General features: G+C 40.2%; 1 long non-coding RNA gene across 1 annotated transcript in view; it reads right to left on the bottom strand.

Moving 5' to 3' along the window:
* LOC102452623 (uncharacterized) overlaps positions 1-13,503 on the bottom strand; it is a 74,739-nt gene that overhangs the window by 28,119 nt on the left and 33,117 nt on the right. Inside the window, exon 3 of the long non-coding RNA XR_016350251.1 lies at positions 11,692-11,828. This is a non-coding gene — a long non-coding RNA (uncharacterized LOC102452623). The remainder of the gene's footprint in view (positions 1-11,691; positions 11,829-13,503) is intronic.

Below are 13,503 nucleotides of genomic sequence, written 5' to 3'. Positions count from 1 at the left end.
AACTATTCCCCCAATGTGCAGCTTTAATCTCTTCCTGTGGTAGGATTCAATGCTCTGGGCAGCATGGAGGACCCTACAAGATCTACCATGACCACCAGTGAAGGGAAGAGGGGCAGGGCAGCAACATTAACCTTTGGGTAGGCCTTTATGCACCAGGCCACAAGCTAGCTTCAGAGGCCGCATTGGGAACGCTATAAAGTTGCTCCATCTGCCTGAGCAACAGCAGCACTACTAAGTTAAGAAAAGGCCAGAGTAGGAGGAAGAATCAAATCTAAATAGAAAAATTCCATTTCAGGGCTTATAGGTGACTTCCAAAGACCTCTGACATTTTCTGCTTCAGCCCCTGGGACCGGAGCTGGCAGCCAGTGGGGGCTTTCAGGGTTTCAGTAACAGGTGACAGCCTCCTCAGGGTTACAGCAATGGGCAATTGTCTTGTGAGGAGTGGGACCCCACCACAGTAGCAGGGGAAACCATGGAACCACAGCAGCAAAATTCTAAGTCAGGTCACAGCTTCCATGAATTTCTGTTCATTGCCCATGACCTATTCATGACCTTTACTAAAAATAATCATGTGAAAATCTTAGGCTTACTTACAGGAATCTTCACAAGACCAAAGCTGTCCCTATGTGTGGCACAGCAGCAAAATTTTTACATTACAGGCTCCAGTAAATGCAAACCTGGAAATCTGCTTTCATTGTGGCTTTGTGGCTCACCAAAGAATACATTAGGTGAACTTTTATGATGTTGCTGGTATTGACTAATGAAATAAAAAAAACCTGCCCTACAAATGTCTCCCATTCCTTTTTGAGCAGAATTTAAATGACATTAGTCATCTTATCTCAAAGAGTAAGATTCTAATACCAGTCTGTTATTCATGCTATATATGGATGCCAACCAAACTCAACTGAAGTCTGAACCTCTACAGTTGACATCTTTCACTTTGTCACCTTTTCATTTTCTGAATATCGATTGAGAGCCTAACCATGCCCTTGAAACAGGGCAGCCAGATTAAAAAAACACATATCAATACAAGTATCTGACAAGGCCATTACCTACTTTATTATTAAAAGAAGTTGTGTGTAATGCCGACACACAAGGAGAGTTCTATTTTGCAAATAAAGCAAATGATTCAAACTGTTTGAAATGCATGAAAATACACTGTATCCGCCCCCTACTTACTTCATTTGTACTCTGACCACAGAATGAATTTTCTGGAAATGTACAGTATACTAATTAAAATAGCTTAAAATTAATAAAAAACTGGGTCCTTTACCAAATTTAGTATCTATGTCAGTCTTTTTTTATCCTTAGGTCATCATAATACAGCTACAATAGAATCTTCAAACCTTCCATATTGTAAAAAATAACTATAATATGAAAATTCTACATTTGAATAATATAGGTTATAATTAAACTAAGTTATTAGCAGTGCCGGCCCACAACATTTTGGCACCTAAGGCGGGGAGCTCAAATGACATCCCCATTCCCCCTCGCTTGGGCCAAAACTTTCAAAGGTCTCAATTCTGCCTTCTTCCTGTTCTGTTCTAGAGAAGAGAGAATACATATGCATCAGCAGCAGATACAATTTTCTACAGTCTGGGACCTATTGTTCCTTCCCCTTCCGCCACATACACAGTCTGGGACCTGAGGTGGCTGCCTCAGTTTGCCTCATGGTAAGGCCAGACCTGGTTATTAGGGATTTTTTTTTTTTACTTGCCATGATTATTTAGGCTGCAGGTAGAGTCTGGTCCACCACCATTTTGACAATATAGGTAATTGAAGCAATTTGCCACCCTTCCCCTATTGTTAATTTGCATGCTACAATTCTATTGGCTGTAATGAGTCAGTAATATAAGAGACTAGATTTATGAATCAAGGATTCTTACTGGTTGATTACTTGGACCAACCATCACTGCACTTTAAGAGTATGGATACATAGGAGGAAAAAAAAAAGCATGGCTGAATCTAGCACCTTGACAGGTAGCGGAAATCCCAGAGTTTGGACTGGCCATAGACTCAAGAAGTAGCAGAGTGTGGTGGGGGCTGCTGCAGTTTCCCCAGGTTTTGGGCATTCTGCCCATACGTCCCTGCCATCTGGGCCTGCTGCTGCCTGGGGGCTCAGCTGCTGGCCCCATGCCCAGCTCAGTCCTGGAGTCCCATCCAGCCATCAGCCCTATGCCCTGGGGCTTTTCTACCGGGCCCTGAATATCGGGTCCTGGTCTCTACGAGGCATTTTGGGGCACAGATATGGGAAAAGGAGATGCAGTTCATCACCCCCACTCCCAAAACTCTTCCAGTGCTACTGGGACTGCAGCCCAAGCCTGGAAATCTACACAGCAGTAAAACAGCCCCATAGCTCGAGCTAGAGTTGGCTGGCACAAGGCAGCCCTGGGTTTTAGTTTGGAATGTAGATATACCCTAAGAGTTCCATGGCTGCATGCCAGCGTGGACATCAGTGTTTTAAAGGCTCCCCGTGGCACTGTTGCCAGGGCTCCCCTGTGTGCTGCCAGCAATATTGCTGGGGAAATGGACACAGAAGCATAAGGGAAACTCTTTAGATGCAAAGACATTAGTACTGAGAGAACTGGCTTCCTCTGTCCTTCCTTCACATAGCACTTTCTCAAAGTTCTCTAAGCCAGGGCTATTCAACTTTGGAAGCCCTGGGGGCCACAATGATACTCACAGCACATGCCAAGGGCCACAACTTAAGTGTGGTTGCATATACATGCAAATATATATGCAAATAGCTTCTTTCACACAATGCCCCAGAGCTCCCAGCACCTCTTCCCTGGGGGCTAGAAATGCAAACACCCTGTACCCATCTGTTCCAGCCAGCCCGTCCACTTGAATCTTTCAATGCTCAGCCCACCTGGGAGACTCCTTGCCATTGTGGAATGTGTTTCCAGTGGAAGCTATGTTCAAAGGATCCCACTTGCAGACCACGTGTTGAGCCCCGTATAAACCCAAACCACACCGCGGGCCACAAACAAATGGACCTTGGGGTGCATGTGGCCCATGGGCTGCATGTTGAGTAGTCTTGCTCTAAGCCAACAAATTGATTGCAGGACATATTAGTACACTTTGGCCGCTTTTTGCTGCTCTGTTTTACAAGTGAGATTGTTCTTAAAAGTTACAATTAATAAAGAATTTAAGGCTGGTATTATTTATTTAAATATTTTTACCCCGCCTTTAAAATAGTCAAGGCTGCTTACAAAAAAAACCCCTACAGTACAAATATATATAAAAATTTAAAATATGAGACCCCAGATGGACATAACCAGCTAAAAACATATATAGAGGAGGAACACACACATACAAATTTAAACATTAATAAAAGCATGAATAAAAAGGGTGACTTTAGCCTGATGCCAAAACAACGCTAGCATTGGCGCCATGTGAATTACATGTCTTTTAAATCATTCAAAATAGCAAATGGTAGTATTCTTTTGGGGGTTGTTGTTTATTGCTCATTTATGCAACTTTTAACAATTGATAAAAGTCCCCCTCCCCAGACATCTAAAAGATAAAAACTGTGTTAAAGTGGAATTAAGCTTCAGAGAACATATCAATAATGTAAAAGTAAGAAAAAACAAAAACAAATATATAAAGGTAATCCTCAAACTAGCATTACCAGGAAATTCAGAGTTAAGTTAAAATAAGAAATCCAAACAACTTAAGAAAAAGCATAGTCAATCAAATTCACCTGGGCCAGAAAGTGGTATCTTGAAGAGGGGGGAAAAAAAAGAATACAAATTTAAAAATTAATTTAACGTCTTGTGGGATCACAACCACTGAATGTCTTAATAATAATTATATGATAATTGCATAGAATCACTGTAGAGCAGAGTTACGTTTTGTGGGGTGGTTTGGTTCTCCCTTTCTATTGTGTCTGGATTTTTTGTAAGTATAACCTTAATTCTGAATTTCTTGGGCTTGTAAATGCTTGACTTTGAGATAATTATACTATCAATGCAATGTTTTCCCCTTTTATTATTGACACATGCACTCAACCTTAATGCCATTTTGAAGGTTAGGGGTTTGTTGTTGGTTTTTGCTGCTCTGTATGGGTTGTGTGCATGCACATGTTTGTCTTGGAATAGAAAAATATAGACGACATAATAAAATGTTTGTTAAAGTAATTTATCTGGAATAGTTTCCAAAAATTGTTTCATGAAACAGTACAGTGAGAGCACATATATAAATGTGTAAATGAGCTACGATCTACACAGGCAGAAATGTGTTATAAAATTGTAGCACATTATTGAATTCCCTTAATGTAAAAAACAGTCGTTACATTGACATATGTCCTTCACTTGCACACTACAGGTTTATTTTATTTATTCTAAAGAAGAGAAGGATGCCAACAGCTATGTACTATGTTGCGATGGAATCTTGGTATACTATACTTACCTCTCATGACCACTTTGATACGACTGCCCTAATAAGCTGCTAATTACATTATTTTGCTATATTAAACCTGTGTTTAAAAATTTACATATAGTTTTTAAAAAGAATAACATTTAACTCCCCCCAAACACAGGCACACATTCCGTTATGGAGCAGTTGACCTTTATGGGGAGTCAGGGCTCAGTCTGCCTGTGACTGCTATGTGAAAATCTCACCTGAAGATAGCTGACTGCCCCAGAGGCTGATCAGTAAATGAGCTCCTGGACTTAATAAAGTTTACCCAAGCTCAGTGAAGGACACGCAAGGACCCCCAAACAAAACAAGGGCCTTCTGGGGAAATGAAATCCCAAGAGATGCCCAAATCAGAGGGCCGAGCAGGGAATCTGAAGGGTGAGATTTCTAGGGAAGTCACTAGAATAGAGAGACTGTCAAAGTACTCTGAGAGAAGGGAGCCTCTTAGATGGAGGGCTGCATAAGGCAGGCTTCCAAGAGGGCACAGTCTGAGCCAGCGGTCTCTCAGACACTGGCCAGAAGCCCAGACTGGCAAAGAAAACCCATTGTCCCTAGAAGAGTTGTAATGAATACACCTGCCTGAACCCCTGAACTGCTTCCATAAGAAGCAAGAGGTCTAATACCAGGGGAGAGACAGGACCTGAGAGCACCCCTAATGAACAATCTGGATAGAAGTAAACACTAGACTCAGTTCAAGTGGACAAACAATGAGGCAGCTAAAGATGCAAGAGTGAACATTATTTGTATGTTCTGCCTTGGCTTTTCTGTTAAGAAATGAAACCCCTCAAAAGAGGGTGCTTTTCATCATGTAACAGTTAGTTTGGACATGTTGATGCCCTGGCCAAGGGAAAAATCAAGGAAAGACTTCCCTGCAACACCACCACTGTTTTTAAGGGGGCACCTTAGATCAGCCTGGGATAATGATACCCCTGCTATCTCTGCCATCAGCCAGGCCACTCCTAAAAGGTCTGTCTGCCCCTTGCCCCAGAAATGGCTCTCTGCTGCTGGCTTGCTTCACTGTGGTAGTGGATGTTACTCATAGGGAGATCAAAAGATGCTTATACCCATGGATTAAAGGCATAGATAAGGATTTTTTTCTTGTTTCCTAGCAACACCTCCTAAGAAGAGCTCAAATGACAGCCAGCTGAGGTGATGGAGGTTACCTCTTTGTGTATTACTCAGAGTGAAGATGAAATCAAACTGTGAAAGTGTCAGGAAGGAGCTCTACAGGGTGAGGAAATGCGGGATGGTGACTGGTCATCATTCTGCCTGTCAGAGCAAGTGAGCAGTAGGAGCCCAGAATCTGTGCTGTCATAAGCTGATCCATAGATGTAGCAGTATGCAGGCAAGTGCAAGAAATATATATGGGCCAGGTTGGGGAGGAAGAACCTAAATTATATTATTATATGCAAAAAGCTAAATCACAGAGGCCACTTATGGAAGCTGGTCTGGATGAACAAATGATTATTAAGAGAGATGAGCTAACTATGCCAAGAGCAGCTGGTCAGGGCCAGGAACTCTGTGGAGTGTGAAGAGAACAGACAAGGAGAGGATTGGAATATATGGTGAAGGCCAATTATCTATGCCTTACATGGCAGTGAAGTCATATATGTAATGTGACTGACTGACCCATGTAATAATGATTCTGCTTTGCTCTGTCTACTAAAATATTGACTTTTACAGCACAAGCTGAAAATCAATATTCTGCTAAATGTAGCTAAGTGGTTGTAGTAGAGAAAAGCCCAGTCCATCACCTCAACACAGAAAACTTGCATCCAAAACCTGGAGTTTGAGATAACAGAGAAATTACAAAGAAAGGGACGAGATGTTGTAAATGTGAGGAAAGAATGGAAAAAAGGAGAAAACGGAAGGTGGTAAAACTGAAAACAAAGGGACATAATATTTTGCATAGCTTGTAAAGTAGTGACTCTGAAAAAGATTTAGGACTTATAGTGAACAAACAACTGAATAAGAGCTCCCACTGTGATGTTGTGACAAAAAGAGTTAATGCTAACCTTGGCTATATAAATAGGGGAGTAGGAAAAATAAGGTGAATTTACCACTGTCTGCAGTATTGTTGAGACATGTTAGAATAATATGTCCGGTGCTGATGTCTACATTTTAAAAAGGGTTTCAAAAAACTGAAGAGAATTGAGAAAAAAAGCATAATCATTTGAAGGCTGGAAGAAATACCTCACAGTGGGAGAATTAAGGAGCTCAGTTTGTTTAGCTTAGAAAAAAGAAGGCTCAGTTATTAAAGTGTGCAAGTACCCCCCAGGGGAAAAAAATGCCAGATATTAAAAAAGACTCTTTAACCTAGTGAAAAAGCACATCATAAGAACCAAGGATGGAAATTGAAACCATATACATTCTAATTAGAAATAAGGAACTGAATTTTTAACAGTGAAATAATTATCAATTGGAATTAACTCCCATCCTTGATGTATCCAAATCAAGTTTGAGATTTTTCCTAGAAAATGTGGTTTAGTCAAACAAATTATTCAGCTTAGGATAGGACAATATAGGTGAAATATTATGGCTTGTATTATACAGAAGGTCAGATTAGATGATCTATTTTTTTTTCTTGTTCTAAAGTCTATGAATAATAACGGACAGATGTATGGTGACTTTTTTAAAAAGGTGAATGGAAACAGTTAAAAAAAAAGGAAAACTTTACTTTAAAGTCTAATGTAAACATGCTGCGCTATAAAGTTTGAAATGCCATACATTTGGCTGTTTTTTACATGATTTCTTGTTTAGCTTGTTTAGTACAGTCCCTTGTACTGAATGGACCATTACACACACAAATGTCTATAGAGTTGCCAATACAATGGAAGTAGAACAGAAAGAAGTAATAATAAAGGAAAAATAAGAACAAAAGATGGAGTTGAGGTGCTATTACTAGGCCAATTATTATTATTAATCATGTTATTAAAGATGCAGCAGTGTAGCCAGACAGGAACCCCCCCTTGTAACATCCATTTTTGCTTGCCTGGAGCATACAGGGCACACAGAGCAGAAGGCCCAGGCTGCTGTGACCGTGAATGGCTATAACAGAGATACGCCAATTGCTGACCAAGAGGCTGCCAAGGAGTGTCCTTGACTTAACCTATATTGATACGAACACACATCCGTCCGTGGGGGGAGGAATCTCTCGCCCAGTAAAAAAATGTCTAATATTCACAATTTAGTTATCTCTCTTGCAAGTGTAAATTAACTTGAAACTTGCTTGTAAGAACTGGTGCCACAAAACGGACCAGTAGAATTTGGCCTCTTAGATAAGAAAGAGGATACAGGCCCCCAGGGCTATAAAGATGGGTCCAGCAGCGCATTTTCTCTGAGTGTCAATCTACCATCTATCTGCTGGTCGGGTTTGGTGTTTGATCTCCCGAGGTTCCAGAGGGGACGCCCACCTCGTATTCGTCTTTCCTAGGAATTGAGAATCCGGCCCTGGCCTGACACGCTGGAGTCGAGAGGCACAGAAAGGGGTAAAAATTGTACCTGGATGTGGTCCTTTGTTTAAGTATATATACACATAGACTTAGAGCTCTTTAAAGATTAAGCTGTCACTTGGTACCATTATTTCTATTTTCTATCTTTACCTTTTTCCTGTAATCATTTTTAAGACCTATATATATATATATATTTGCTAGCATTTAAGAAATAGAGCAAAAGCCATTGTAACCATATGATTTATAAGCTTCTTTAATAAACCTGTAACTGTTTAAGCTTTAACCTGACTCCTTCAGTTGCTGTAATAGAACCAAGCACAATTTAAAAGAACTTCAGCCGGTCATAAAGGGACAGACATAGGGAGAGCTTGGGCGTTTGGATCTGTGTCACTCCCAGGTGACAAGATCCGTTGGGGCACCTTTTCAGCCTTTCCTAGGCTGAACACTGCGAAGGAACCACTGTGTTCTAGCAGCTAAAATCTAAGGTGTAATAAGCTCTTCCTATATAACGGGGCATCTGTTGGCCTGCTGGCCACCCTCTGCGACGAGACCCCGGTCCTAGCAGTAAAGACACGGACGTTAAACCTTTTCTCGGAAACATACACACACACACACTGCCCTGACCGTCGGCTGACAAGCAGTAACAAGGGGAAATTTGCAGCGACTTCTGTATTAAAAGTGTTGGAGAAAAATTATATGGCAAATCTATTTCTTCCAATACATCAAAAAAATCCTGACTTTATTCAACCCAGTCAGTGCTATTGCTGGTCTTTTTTGTAAGAACAACACAGGTTCTCACTAAACTGAAAAGAGCAGAGAAAGCCAAACTTACAATCAAACTTTAAGTTAATTATTACCATAGCTGAGGCTTATGAGAATTATGGTGTGTACACAACTAAGGTACAGGAGGTACGTAGTACAGTGGCTACTTATGAATTGAGTATTGTCCAAAATTCTTCCACTATTGCTCCAGCACTGATGCTGATCCTCCCATATCAGCAGTAACGGGAGTTACACGGTAGATTGATCACAGACATGTTTTTCACTATATCATCTAACTCAAGTCAGGTCATGTCAGGTCTAAATGGCATGGTGATTGAAAATGCCTGAATATGCTCAGCAAGGACAAGGAAAATGATTTAATAAAGCTTAATAATAATTTAATAATGCAGAACTTTAGTTTACTTCATAAACGTGAATAGAAATGTCTGAGAATTAAAAAAAAATTCTCACATTTCTTTTTAAAAGTTTTCTGAAAATGCCCTTTTATGGGAAAGTTATTTCTCTCTAATTTTGCTTCTCTGAAGTTATCATTTCACTGGACCACTACTTTTGGATCTTGCGTACTTAGCATATGATAGAAGGAAGTTCCTACAGTACTTTGGCCCTTTTGAGTGCTTAGTTAGTTCTGAGTTTGGGCAAAGTTGCCATTGAAATCATGAGGCTGCCATTGAAATCATGGATACTCGATTCACCAGACTATAACAGCAGCAGCTACCATTTGTGTGATTTCATTTTGTCATTTGCTTCACTTCACACAGTGCTCCAGTGATTAAAATGTTGCTCATTCTGACGATATACATCTTACAATCTGGTAGGTCACTCTACGCAAGTACCAAATGAGGAGGAAAGAAAGAGTGCCCTATCTTTGTCCATGGTTGCCTCAAAAATTAAACTTAAGTACCACCAACACCACAAAATAATAGCAGTATATAAACATATTTGAACAAAGCTTTTAAATGCCAGGCCTCCCGCTTTACAGGAGATACTGTTCTTGGTAGAAATACTGTTCTCACTGTACTAAATAAATAACAGAATTAATCAAACCAGACCTACATATTATATATATATGGAAAATTAAACCCCTTCCAAATTACGTTATTTATGTTTTATTCCCATTCCCAAACATTCATCAGAAATCCCCAAATCTTTCCTGTTAAACTGAAATCTCTGCTGCAAGCCTAACTATGGACTCTTGACCAGGCATGTATACAAAATAGCACAGTCCACAACTTCATGCAGATATAGGAGATATTGTCTAGCCCCTCGGGCTATTTTTTAAGATTATATTTGGCTCCTCACTTGAAGAAGAACAAGGAACAAATCTGTGCTTAGAGGCACCATGAGCATTCCACAGCAAAAGAGAGCACTCATGGAGGACCAGACTGGTAGAATTGTGTATGATCCTACCTAGATTTCAAGCCAGTATTTATATTATTATTTAGATATTAAAATTTGTACTTGAATAGGAAATAGATTATGATAAAGTCCATGTTCTGTCAGTCTGAGACTGATGGTGGCCTCGACATTTAATTTAGATTACAATAACAATAAAATTGAACATAATACCAAGTTATCATCATACACATTCAAAGAAAAGAACAATTGAGAGAAATCCTTGCACAATAATCCCAATTAGAAAAAGCAAATGCAGAAAAATACTATTAGGCAGTCACAGCAACAAAATAATTCATTTTAATTTACTTAACTGAATGAAAAATGCCATCTTGAATGTGGCACAACCTTATGTTTTGTCATTGGAAATCCAAATATAAAGATGTAGCTATCTATGAACAAGAGGTTAGAATTGTTCCTCCTGAGCTTAGCTCCTTTAGGAGTGAAGCTATATGTACACTACACTGTTCTTCCAGAAAAAGCTATGCAAATTGAGAACCGCAATTTGCGTAGCTTTTGACACTTCTTTTTTCGGAAGATGCTTTTCCGACATTTGGCTCGTTTACACTGGGCCAAATGTTGGGAAAAAAAAGCTTTCGGAATATCCCTTCTTCCTCGTAAAATGAGGTTTACAGGGATGCCGAAAAAGTGTCTGCTTTTCCGAAAAAATTTTTTTAAAAGAGCAGATGCGTTCCCTGGATGCGGCAGATTTTTTCCAGGATACCTTCTAAAATGCTGAACCTGTCTTATCTGGAATAATTATCCCTATGGTAATTGTGCTTCTGGACATGGCTGGCATGTCTCTGCAGCCCCTGAGAAAGTCAGAGCAGGGGGTCTCCATATGCTGTCCCTACCTCCAGTATGCCAGAAAAACTCTATAGTGTTGACATAGCCTAAGAGGTAAAGAGCTTTCTATCCCCTGAGCATAATTAATATAATAAACAAATAAAGAAACTAACAAAATAGATATGGTGTCTGTGTGCATTTATGTGGATTACATTTGGGTTATAAAGAGTGTGTGTGTGTGTGTGTGTATGAGACTGAGCATAAAGTAAGTCACTGGAAAATATTGATTTATGAACTATGAGAAGGCATGAGAGCAATTATGATTCTTGTCAAAATATAAGTTTTGAGGAACAAAATAAACAAATAACCTTTCCTTGTCTAAAGATAAAATATTCCTAAGAGGAGACTAAAATGTATGAAGGACAGTCTCCAAGTTCTCTAAACTGGAAAGACCCTAATTTTCCTAGGCAGTTTCATATTCCCATGAATGCTGAAATCTCTTCCACAGACTGCATATAGGAGAGTTGGGGGAAGAAAACCTGAATAGATAAGAAGTCACAGGTGGCCAAGCCAGGACCATTAAAATAAAGAGAAGCATACATATAAATATATCAGGCATGGCAAGTCAGCTAAATAAAAGGATATACTCTTATTTACTTTAGTGCCAAATAATTTCCATCAAACATTAACAGGAAGTCCTGTAGATTTGCTCTTACATGTAACCACAAAATTTGGGAGACTTGGCCAAGAATAATAACAGAATGTACATAAACCAAAATATTTGAGGGAGCAGATAAGAAAAGATTCTCAAACTAGAACATTAACCTATTATAGCATATAGTTCAACACCCACACACACCTCCAACTGGAACACTGCTTTCAAAATGACAGCAATCCTCAGCTATCCACAGGGAATTGAAGGTGCAATGGAGACTTTGTTTTCCCAAGATAATTAAAAGCTCTTCATCTGGAGATGGTCAGCACATTTGATTCCACCTGTAATAACACAAACAAATAGCTGCAAGTATGGAAAATATCTTCAGCAAGTACCCACGGGTTTACATTTGACTGCATGACCTACTAATGAATTAAGACAGATCTGAATGCTGACCATGCAAGCCTTTCATGTTCAAGATTTGGTCTTCAAGCTGCAGGCTTATCATGCAACAGAATGGAGAGAGCTGATCATTTACTTTTTCCAAAGTGTTTTTTTTTAAATGGTAGTTACAATGACTATGGAACATATGTAATCAGAAAAAAATCTGTCCTCAATCTGTCTCAGTCAATACATTTATTTTGAAAAGTAGTGATGCTTGGTTAATCCAAATCACCTTTTGTTTGGTTGCTAGTTTTTATTCACCCATTGTGAGAAAATTTCAAAATACTTTAGAAATAAAAAAGTGGCTATAAGTCAAGCTAGTTGTTTCCTCCATGCAGAAATAGACTAATGGTAAATCCTGTCTGCTTGAATTGTGATCGGTGATGTTCAATGGGACATTGCCACAAATTTTCCATTCTGCACCTCCCTTTGCAACCAGTGCCATCCCTAGTACCTGAAAGCTACTAAAGAAATAACTTGTCCCATTACTAGTCAAGTTTATCAATTCCTCCCGAAGGAAGAATAGGGTGTCATCTTTTCTTAAAGCAGTTGCTGCATGACCTTTGTTCGGGAAATCATCACTTGATGTAGATCATCTGGCCAACAATCATCCATTACCTAATCTTCTATTTTTGTTTAAGACTGTAGAAAAACTGTAGTGAGATAAGTCAAGAGCATTTAGATGCCTTACACCCAGAGTGGGGAACCTCCAGTCCATGAGACACATACAGTTCATCAGGGTTAGCTGCTGGCAGGTTGCCAGACTGTTTACGTAAGTGTCTGCAGTGGCTCTGTTCACCATTTCTGGCCCACACTGTTCCCCCCCAGTTCTAAGTGGCTGGAAACAGCAAACCGTGGCCACTTGAAGCTGCAGACATCCAACAAGCAAACAAACCATCTGCTGGCCTGCCAGCAGCTAACCCTGATGAAGCATGTGCAGCCCGTAGGCCAATGGCTCCCCACCTGTGCCTTACACAACCACTATTTTTAGATTTATCAGCTGAACACATAGCACTGATCACAATGTTCTGACAACCCACATGAGTGTACCAAGTGTGAACACAACTGCTCTGGAGCGGCACTGTTTCTTCCTGGAAGAGTTTTCCCAGAAAGTGCTCCTGTGCAATTGCTCTTCATCTTTAAGGAAACTATCACCTGGATTTCCACAGTGTTTCAACTTGTCCCTCTGTTGAGGGGGTATATGAGGAGGTATGGGCTGCAGAGTTATCACTATAGTGATGACACTAAAGTGTATCAGTCTCATCTGACACCATAGCAGAGGTTCAACCCAAACACTGGGGCTGTGTCTACATTGGCACCCCTTTCCGGAAAAGGGATGCTAATGAGACCAGTCGGAATTGCAAATGCCGCGGGGGATTTAAATATCAAGTAGGAATAAGGGATCTTCCGGAAAAGGGCTTCTTTTCCACAAGATCCCGTCTAGACTGGCCCTTTTCTCCGGCAAAACCCCGAGCCGGAAAAAAACGGCAGCCATGTTCATGCAAATGCCGCGGGGGATATTTAAATCCCCCGCGGCATTTGCAATTCCCACTGGTCTCATTAGCATCCCTT

Source organism: Pelodiscus sinensis, chromosome 1, assembly GCF_052426305.1.
Source record: "Pelodiscus sinensis isolate ZL-2025 chromosome 1, ASM5242630v1, whole genome shotgun sequence".
Taxonomy (NCBI): Eukaryota; Metazoa; Chordata; order Testudines; family Trionychidae; genus Pelodiscus; species Pelodiscus sinensis.
This window is presented reverse-complemented; position numbering and strand designations above follow the sequence as displayed.